Source organism: Rana temporaria, chromosome 3, assembly GCF_905171775.1.
Source record: "Rana temporaria chromosome 3, aRanTem1.1, whole genome shotgun sequence".
NCBI lineage: Eukaryota > Metazoa > Chordata > Amphibia > Anura > Ranidae > Rana > Rana temporaria.
The window spans coordinates 197,299,742-197,310,740 of record NC_053491.1 but is presented as its reverse complement, the minus strand read 5'-3'; positions in this window follow the sequence as shown (position 1 = coordinate 197,310,740).

Sequence of the window (10,999 nt, the reverse complement as noted above, 5' to 3'; positions counted from 1 at the left end):
GAGCTATTTTGCAAAGAAGAATAGGGAAACATGTCATTCTCTAGAATGAAAGCTGGTAGAGACCTACCCAAAAATACTTGAAACTGTAATTGCAGTGAAAGGTGATTCTACGAAGTAGTGACTCAGGTGGACTGAATATAAAATGTACGCCACACTTTTCACATATTTATAAAATATATATATATATTTAAAACCATTTATCATTTTACTTCTATTAGACCCCAGATCTCCCCTCTGCCCTTAAGCCACACTGGGCTGCGGGAGTGAAGCCGTGCAGCTGAACTCGCACAATTTCACTCCCGCTGTCAGTTCCGATTTCGGACACGATTCAGAGAGCAATTGCGCCTGCGTAACCATCGTTACGCAGCGCAATTGCTTGCTTGTGCCGGCGTTACGAATGCTCCTGATTCAGGAACATCGTACCGCCGACTGCAGCCTAAAATCTGCGTGGCATAAGGCTCTTATGCCACACAGATTTTAGGCTGCATTTTTGCGATGACCGCTAGGGGGCTCTCCCATTGTGCTCAGTGTATAGTATGCAAATTGCATACTAACACTGATTCACAATGTTGCGCGAGCCCTGCGTACGCAAGTTACGGAGTTTCCGTACGGCGTCTTTAGCGTAAGGCTGCCCCTTCTAATAGTAGGGGCAGCCAATGCTAAAGTATACCCGCCGTTCCCGCGTCGTGAAATTTGAATTTCACGTTGTTTGCGTAAGTGATTCGTGAATGGCGCTGGACCCCATTCGCGTTCACTTTGAAGCAAATGACGTCCTTGCGACGTCATTTGCCGCAATGCACGTCGGGAAAGTTTCCCGACGGCGCATGCGCTTTACGATCGTCGCGGGAACGCGCCTAATTTAAATGATTCCCGCCCCCTGCGGGATCATTTAAATTGCGCGCGCTTACGCCAGGCAATTTTGCCGGCGCGCCCTCGCAATTTACGGAGCAAATTTGCGGGGGCGCAGGGCAAAATCGTTGCCCTGTGCCTCCGTAATTTATGCGCAAATCTTACTGAATCCGGGCCGAGACATCTGTGCAGGTTTCTGCACAGATTTCAATGTAAATCGCGGGCCAAAATCGCAAAAAGTAGCACAGAAACTACTTTTTGAAATCGGTGCAGAGCCGCAGATGCGGCGTCGCACCGATTAGGACGGTGTCATTGCCGGCAAATGCCACAGATTTGACATGCGATTTCACAAATCGCATGTCAAAACGCAGCAGTGTGAACCAGGGCTAAAAGCTTCTGATCAAACTGAGATCAGTTTGATCAGATGCTTTCACAGGCCGAGAATGACATGTTTATATTAGAACAAAATTGGAAGTGACAAAATAATTGTCGCTTCCAGTTTTTTCGACCATAGATATGATCGGAGAAGTTCGGGTCCTCAGTCATATCTTTTGGTAAGCAGTGGGATGAGAGAGCCCAGGAAGACAGCAGGGGAGGGACAGCTTCCGCCACATGTAGAAGCGATCAAACAGCTATTTTTCTTTTTTTCTTTTACTTTATTCAGCATCGACAGCTAAAAAGATTGATACTGGGGTCATGACTATAGCGGCAGCCATGGCCCTGGTATAATCACTTCAACCATAGGATGTATGGGTACATTTGAGGAAAGCAGTTTTTTGGTGAGTTTGTTTTAAGCTCGCTATACATGCAAGGGCTCCTTTTGGCCAGACCATGGCACTGCTGGTACTGCATTGTACATGATGATGCTGGAATGCTTGTATGCGACAGACCAGTAAAGAGAAGTGGCTACAAGGGACCGGTCTTGCAGCTGGGGGGTGGACGTTGAGAGAGCTAGGAAAAAGGTAAGTACACTTGCTTCTTAGGCCCCATTCACACGGAGGATTTATCCGCGGATACGGTCCAGCGGACCGTTTCCACGGATAAATCCTCTCGAGGATTTCTGCGGATTTCCATCCGATGGAGTGTACTCACCATCGAATCGAAATCCGCGCAGAAATCCTCTGGCGATGACGTGTCGCGCCGTCGCCGCGATTATGACGCGGCGACGTGCGCGACGCTGTCATATAAGGAATTCCATGCATGCGTCGAATCATTACGACGCATGCGGGGGATCCCTTCGGACGGATGGATCCGGTGAGTCTGTACAGACCAGGGGATCCATCCGTTGGGATGGATTCCAGCGGATAGATTTGATAGCATGTCATCAAATATTTATCCGCTGGAAATCCATCCCAGGGGATAAATATCCGCGGAAACAGATCCGCTGGGATTTTTCAGCGGATGGATTCTATCGTGTGTATGGGGCCTTACGCTCCCCTAGACAAAATAAACCTTTAACCCCTGCAATGCAGAAGGAGCTTCACTGCAAATGTTATTTGTTATATTTCAGTCCAGCTTTGCATTGGTAGGACGCAGGTGACTTCTCAGTGAAGTTGCATAGTGTCCTTCAATTGCTGAAACACTGGTGGCTTCCCTTTGAAGTTGCCTAGCATAAATCCGTTGATAGGAAGCAGGTGGCTGTCCATTTCCTTTTGTTGCTAGCATGCAGGTGGCTTCTCATTGAAGCTGCATAGTGTCCCTCTCTTGCTGGGACACTGGTGGCTTCTCTTAGAAGTTGCCTAGTGTCCTTCCGTTGATAGGAATCAGGTGGATTTCCAGTGACGCTACCTGGTGTTTCCTTCCGTTACTAGCATGCAGGTGGCTTCTCAGTAAAAGCTGCAAGCTGCCTAGTGCCCTTCCCTTGCTGGGACACTAGTGGCTTCTCTTTGAATTTGCCTAGCGTCCATTCATTGATAGGAAGCTGGTGGCTTTCCAGTGAAGCTGCCTAGCATCCTTCCATTGCTGGGACACAGGTGGCTTCTCAGTGAAGCTGTCTAGTGTCCCTCTGTTGCTGTAACTTTGGCAGCTTCCCAGTGAAGTTGCATAGCATCCTTCCATTTCCAGGATACAAGTAATCTGTCTAGTGTCCTTCCATTGCTAGAACGCAGGATAGAATGTATTGCGTTGCATGCATGTAAACGTTATCACAAACGTTTGCATGCGCACATGCATTAATTACTAACCAAGAGCATAGATTTTTGTGTTTTTTTGTTTTACAGTTTCATAGAAACTACCGTATTTGCCGGCGTATAAGACAACCCCCTAATTTTATAGGAAAAATTTTGGTTTTGGGATATACTCGCCATATAAGACTACACCCTTCCTTCTAGTCTTTCTGGAAGCTGAGGGGTAGCCAGAACAACCGCTGACAGAAACAACCGCTGACAGAAACAGGCTTTTTTCAAATCTCACTGTGCCATTACATTACACGCCTCACTGTGCCATTACATTACATGCCCCCACTGTGCCATTACATTAAATGCCCCCACTGTGCCATTACATTACATGCCCCACTGTGCCATTACATTACATGCCCCTCTGTGCCATTACATTACATGCCCCCACTGTGCCATTACATGCCTCACTGTGCCATTACATTACATGCCCTCACTGTGCCATTACATTACATGCCCCACTGTGCCATTACATTACATGCCCCACTGTGCCATTACATTACACGCCCCACTGTGCCATTACATTACATGCCTCACTGTGCCATTACATTACATGCCCCCACTGTGCCATTACATGCCTCACTGTGTCATTACATTACATGCCCCCACTGTGCCATTACATGACATGCCCCACTGTGCCATTACATTACATGCCCCCACAGTGCCATCACTTGCCCCCACAGTGCCATTACTTGCCCCCACTGTGCCATCACTTTCCCCCCCACTGTGCCATCACTCACGTTTTGCAGCACAGTCTCCATTTGCTGCGAGCGTCCATGATTTGAAAGCCGCGCCTTCTTCTCAGACTGCCTATCACGGATGTCCCCCTCGTCCGAGGATAAGAAAGACATCCGTGATAGGAGGAACACAGAACAGAGGCGCTGCTGGGAAAATTTGTGTTCCGCCTATCACAGAACTGTGACGGAGACTGTCACCGGCGTATAAGACGACCCCCGACTTTGGATGCCTTTTTTTGCATCCAAAGGGTCGTCTTATACCCCGGAAAATACGGTATACAGATGTGTTCAGATTTATGAGGTGTCTCATACATACTGGGCATATAAAATGCTGCTTATACAGGGGTTCTGTGTTTTTTTCTTTTAGCCTGTAGCAGGGATGGACTGGCCATTGGGACTACAGGGAGTTTCCCGGTGGGCCGATGGCTTAGTGGGCCGGCTTCAGTGACAGCGGACCGCCGCCCCCCTCCACTCCTCTGTCTCTCTCTCCCCGCAGCGCTCACCTGGGGGGACGCAGGGGGAGGACCAGAGGAGCAGGGGGACCGACAGAGGAGCATGGGGGAGGGGACAGACAGCTGACTCAACAGCTATGGCCTGGGAGTTTCTCACTTCTGCCTAATCTTGTCCCATAAGGGGGGGACACCAAACTGATTCTTTGCCCCGAGTACCAGTACCAGCCATTCCACTCTAATAAAGTAGAATGGCTAGTGGCTAGTGAAGGGGGAGAGGGGGCTTGGGTGGCCAGGGGGGGGGGGGGTGCGGGAGTTGTCCGGCCGCCATGGGAGAGACCTGTCAAAGTGGGCCAGTCTGGATGAAGTCCAGGGCCAAATTTTTGTCCCAGTCCAGCCCTGGCCTGTAGAAGCAGCTCTATTCTTTTATCCTGTTGGAGTTAACTCTTTGTGTCCATGCACATTTGCAAACATCTCAAGTCTCCCGCATTTCAGCTGTGGCTCCCTAACACCCGCAAGTGCTGCGCGATATTCCGACTGCAGAGCCGATCCATGGAGAGCAGCTCTGCATAACCAGCGCTGATACTTCCATAACCGCCAACATTTTTAAATGGGAATGAGGGACACCTACTAGCCAATGTATGTAGGCATAGGACACGACCCTTGCCACACCCCCTTAAAGGAGAATTAACCCCCAAAAAAGTTTAATCAAATCCACAAGGGCTTTTTTTACCATTACTATTCCTTTATATAGGGCTTTTAAAATTTACAAATGCAGCCATTTAGAATGTGGATGAAAGGTTTAACACTGGGAAACACTTTTTGAAAGATAAAAGGTGCATTGTATATACAGCTTTATAGATCAGACCAAAATGAGGGACAAATGAGATGGAAAAAGGGACAGAGGGACTTTGCTCCAAATCAGGGACACTCCCTTGAAATCAGGGACAGTTGGGACCTATGCACTCCCCCTGCTGCTCGCACAGCCAGACAGGAGAGGAGAGAGAGATGTTTCTACTCCTCCTTCCTTCCTCTCCTCCTGTGTCTGCCACTCTCACACTCCCAGACAGTGTGTTCTGCCTACCAGAAGGGGATGTGTGGGCGGGAAGTATGAAGCCCAGCAAGCCCTGCAGCCTGATCCATTCATCCATGCAGTTCCTCCTGCCTCCCAGTGAGTACACTGATGTAAGGGGCATCCTTCCTTCCTTCTGCCCTCCTGCTCTTCCCTGTACTGTGCCCCTTACCCTAATTTTTTTCTGCTGCCTAGTGTTCATGGCCGCACTGATCCTGTCGGGGGGTCAGATGGGAACTGAAAAGCATATGTTGAATGTGCCCCTGGAGTGGCAGTTCAGGGGTGCCCTAATTGCACTTGTGTTCCTCTCAACACCTTTTCTTTTTGGCACCATGGTTACTTCACTATAACACACTTTTTTAGCACCTGCCTCTAGGGCCGAGTCTTTTGGCTGCGACCAAAGGAATTTTTGATTCCTGGCCGGAGGGCCGGCCATCGTATTGCACGATGGTCACTTTCACTCTCCCTCATCTTCCTTCTCCCCCACTTTCTTTTTATTTATCCCTTTGTGCGTCACTTTATGTATTTTTTTGTTTGGTGTAACGTTATTGTCACAATGTGATTAGTAGGGTGCCAGTCCTCGGGCCAGCCCTGAACGTCTTGGGAGTGGGTGAACATGGCCTTCTGGCTTAGCTCGCCTGCTCTCATGGGGTATCCCTTTGGGGGAGCCCCACCTAGTAGTTGGGTGGGTTCTGTTCGGCAGACCCTCCAAAGAATGGGGTCCGTGTGGCTTCGGCTGCACGGACCATGGGAAGTACCTCAGTCCCCGTCTGGAGCCTAATGCCCCGGGGAATCAGGGTCAGGTCCTTCTTTATGGAGGATAGACGTAACACCCTTTGCACGTTTTTGTGTCACTCTTTATGTGTGTGCACATTTTTTTGGCACCAGGTGGAGTTTTTGGGTGTGTTTTGCACGCCATAGGCTTTTCAAAAAAAAAAAGTGTTCATGGCAGTGTTAATTTTGACATTAAATTTCAATTTAGTTTTAGTCTACTAAAATCTCCAGTACATTTTAGTCGACTAAAGCCGGGGTACATACTATAAGAAAATCAAGCGAACGATCGACCATTTTTTCCTCGCTGTTTCACAGTAAGTCGGAACCAAGGATAGAAACAATGTACGAAAATTACCGCACGACAAATTATTTTTTGTATTTATTGTTTCTGATCATGCGCAGTCTTTCCTATCTGATATTTTTTGTACGAAAACCATACGAAAACGGTACACATTAAACGAAAATCGTTTGTTCTGTTCCCTTCCGAGAAATTTTTTGGAGTATGTCCCTTCGTAAATTTTAGTTCGGAAGGTCGGAATTGGATGTTGAAAGTTGTGTACACAATATCAGAAAATCGTATGATCATTCCTTGGACAGAAATTTTTGCTTGATTTTCTTATAGTGTGTATGAGCCATAAGATCTCCAGTACATTTTGGTCTACTAAAATCTCCATTATTATAAACAAAGATATTGCTCTTTGACAAACAGCGATTTCAGTGCCGGGTCCTGCATAGCAAAGGACTCGTAGGCAGTTCACACTGCCCTATGCAAACTACTGCGGGTGTCAATTCAAAGTTAATGACACCCCCAGATCTGTTCACATATTGCAGTGTGAACTGTCAATTGGTGCAGGAATCGGATTGCATGGGTATGAACACCCATGCGATCCGATTCCACTACAGACAAAAAAAGGGTTCTGCAGCATTTTGGTGTGAATGTGATGCGAATTCAGCCATACAATTTGCATGGACATCACATGTGATCTGCACAGCAGTGCGGTGCGAATCACATGCAATGTCTACCATTGAACTAGTGTGAACCAGGACTTAAGCCTCGTACACACGGTCGGACATCCGACAAACTTTCCCTTGGATTTTTGTCCGAAGTGATTTGTCTGGTCACACCCATAGCATACACACGCTCAGACTTTTCTGAAAACTTTTCCAAAACTTTAAAGCCCAACATCATGAGTTTTTTCTGCTCTTTACCGCCACCCTTTGGTTAACTTCTGCTATTGTTGGTTGATTTTAACATTGGTTCTGAGCATGCGTATTTGCACTTTGTACAAAAGTCCGATGACTTGCTGTACAAGTGGTCGGACTAGGCACCATCGGACTTTTGTTGTCGTAAAGTTTGTCCGTTTGCAGACCAAACTTTTTGTCCGATGAAACCCGAAAATTTGATTTTGAAGTTTGTTGGCCGAAAGTCCGACCGTGTGTACGAGCCTTTAGACATACAGTATTTTAGTCATCAGAAATAAAACTGAATTTTGTTTTCATTTCGTTTTCGTCACTGAAAACATGCAGCTGACGAAAACTATGATGAAAATTATTTTGTTGAGAAAATGAAACACTATAAAAAAAAAGGGCAAACAATCGTTCGTTTCTCCTTGATGTTTCACAGCAAGTCGGAACTGAGGAAGGTAATAATGTACAACAATTTTTATATTATATGATCATGCGCAGTCTTTCCAATCTGATTTCCACATATTAAACGAAAATCGTTCGTTCTGTTCATGTACGAATTTTTTTTTTTTTGCAAAAGTCTGAATTGGATGTTGAAGATTGGATACACACTATACGAAAATCGTACGGAATTTTTCTTCTGATTTTCTAATAGCATGTACCCAGCTTAACACTGATTCATGGACCTTACATAAAACGAAAGTTTTACGAATAAAACGCCATGCTTTATTTTTCGTGTGCGGCCACGTCCTCGAGCCCTGGAAGCCTCGAAGTAAAGCGAAGGAAAGAGTGGTTGTGACTGGGAGGGTGAAGTTCCTGTGTAAGCCAGGCCTGTAAACATTGCATATGTTTCCTATACATGCCTGACTCAATGTGGGCGATAGACGCCTGCTTTGTTGCATGTCGGGAAGCAGAGAGGGGTCGAAGAGTGAAAGGAAGGCGGATATAATTGCATTACCTAATTTAACCTCTGTCAGTGCTGAGGAAGGAGGGGCTGAGAGGAGAGCAATCCATCCAGCAAGACTCTGCACCCACCGACCACTTTAAATCCCATTCTCCTCATCATCCCATGTTCCTCATCCTATGCTTCTCATCCCATTCTCCTCCACCTTTTACCTCTCACAAGTCTATGCTGGCCTTTTCTTCTACCTCAGACGCCTTCTCCCTTCCCCCCATCCAGCACTGCTAAGAACGGTTAATAATTTGTCACTGGCATGCAGTTCATTCATAAAAAAAAAAAAAAGAACAAAATAGCACTTAGACCCCCAAAGAAGGTGGCAGCCTGGGGGATTCCCCCGCCTCCCCTATTTTTTCAACTTTCTCTTTTTTGTCAGCGTTTTGTATATGAACATCCCCCCCTCCTCAGCCTAGTCTCCTTTCATGGCGGGACTCCTCCCCGCCAGACTGAGCGGCGTCAGGAGCTGCGAACGAATGGAGATGGACACAATCAATAGCATTGGCCACAGAGGAGTGCGGGAAGTGAGTGCGAGCAAAGGCAATGCACGGCGGGATCAATCTCTGTGTGTGTGAGGAGAAGAAATCCCGCTCCATATACCTGCACCGATCCATTCTCTCATCTCCAATCCATTCTCTACACTTCCCCGACTTTATTATTACATAGGTAACCTTCCGCTGACTGAATACAACACAAACACGTTCTGTCCATTCATTCAAATATTAGACATGTGACCAGCCAATTAGGGGATTTGTATATTTTGGCGCCATCCTGTGGCGCGTCTATGTACGGCTCAGAACACCCACAGCCAAGCAGAACTACTAGACGAAGCTGAGAGCAAATTTTCCTCACATCTCTCCACTTGCAATTGGAGGGCGGTAAAAACGGGCGGTTGACTGGCATTTTCATCCCCCGTCTTAAAGTGGTTCTTAAGCCGAAATCTTTTATACCTTAATGCATTCTTTGCAAGTAAAGCAAATACTCCCCACAACTGTTCCTAAACACTAATGCCTTGTACACACGATGAGGTTATCAGACGAATGGGCGTTTTTGGCATGCAAATCTCATATCAAAAATAAAGAGTTTACTAAAGTTACAAAAATTCCTATACGACAGAATTAAAATTCTGACGTGGTGCAGTATGCTGTACTGTATTTGTATTGTGTTTTTGAACATAGGTGTCAATAAAATTGACTGCGCTAATGTCAATCTCCGTAGATAGTTGCTAGCAGCACAACCTGACAGGACATTGTGTATCAACCATTTCTACAAAACAAGTGTTGCGCTAAAAAGGTTTACATATATGCTTGTAAATATAAAACAGCAAAAGTACAGGTTAGGAGAGCTAGAAACAGTCCATTCCACTTGGCATCATAGAGAACCACTGATGTCCATTAAAGGAAAAATGATGCATGTCTGATTTTGGGTTATCTGACATTTAAATTGGCTTCCTTTAACTACTTAACCCCCGGACCATATTGCTGCCCAAAGACCAGAGTACTTTTTGCGATTCAGGACTGCGTCGCTTTAACAGACAATTGCGCGGTCGTGCGACGTGGCTCCCAAACAAAATTGGCGTCCTTTTTTTTCCCACAAATAGAGCTTTCTTTTGGTGGTATTTGATCACCTCTGCGGTTTTTAGTTTTTGCGCTATAAACAAAAATAGAGAGACAATTTTGAAAAAAATTAATATTTTTTACATTTTGCTATAATAAATATCCCCCAAAAATATATAAAAAAACATTTTTTTTCCTCAGTTTAGGCCGATACGTTTTCTTCTACATATTTTTCGTAAAAAAATCGCAATAAGCGTTTATTGATTGGTTTGCGCAAAAGTTATAGCGTTTACAAAATAGGGGGTATTTTTATGTCATTTTTATTATATTTTTTTTACTAGTAATGGTGGCGATCAGCGATTTTTTTTTCGGTATTGCGACATTATGGCGGACACTTCGGACACTTTTGACACATTTTTGGGACCATTGGCATTTTTATAGCGATCAGTGCTATAAAAATGCATTGGATTACTATAAAAATGCCACTGGCAGTGAAGGGGTTAACACTAGGGGGCGGGGAAGGGGTTAAGTATGCCTGGGTGTGTTCTTACTGTGGGGGGGGGGGGGTGTGTGGCCTCACTAGGGGAAACACTGATCCTCGGTTCATACATTGTATGAACCGAAGATCAGCATTTCCCCTGCTGACAGGACCGGGAGCTGTGTGTTTACACACACAGCTCCCGGTCCCCGCTCTGTAACGAGCGATCGCGTGTGCCCGGCGGCGATCGTGCCCGCCGGGCACACGCACGGGAGTCGGGGGCGAGCGGGGGGCGCGCGCGCCTCCGGCGGCGTGCGCGTGCCCCTAGTGGCGGCTGGGAGAGAGGACGTTATACTACGTGCTCTCGCCCAGCCGAGCCAACTTGCCGACGTAGAACGGCGGTGGGCGGTCGGCTAGTGGTTAAAAGAGAAGTGCAGGAACAAAAAAATCACTCAGGTTTTGGTATTTAGTCTGCAGAGAGCCGGTGACTGTAATGCCGCATACACATGATCATTTTTCAGCATGATAAAAACGTTGTTTTTAAAAAACGTCATTTAAAATGATCGTGTGTGGGCTACACATAATTTTTCAGGTTCTGAAAAACGACAAAAAAAATTAAAATATCCTGCTTTTTTTAACGTCGTTTTAAACTATGTAGTTTTTCGGGTTGTAAAAAATGATCGTGTGTGGGCTAAAACAACGTAAAAAACGTGCGCATGCTCAGAAGCAAGTTATGAGACGGGAGCGCTCGTTCTGGTAAAACTACCGTT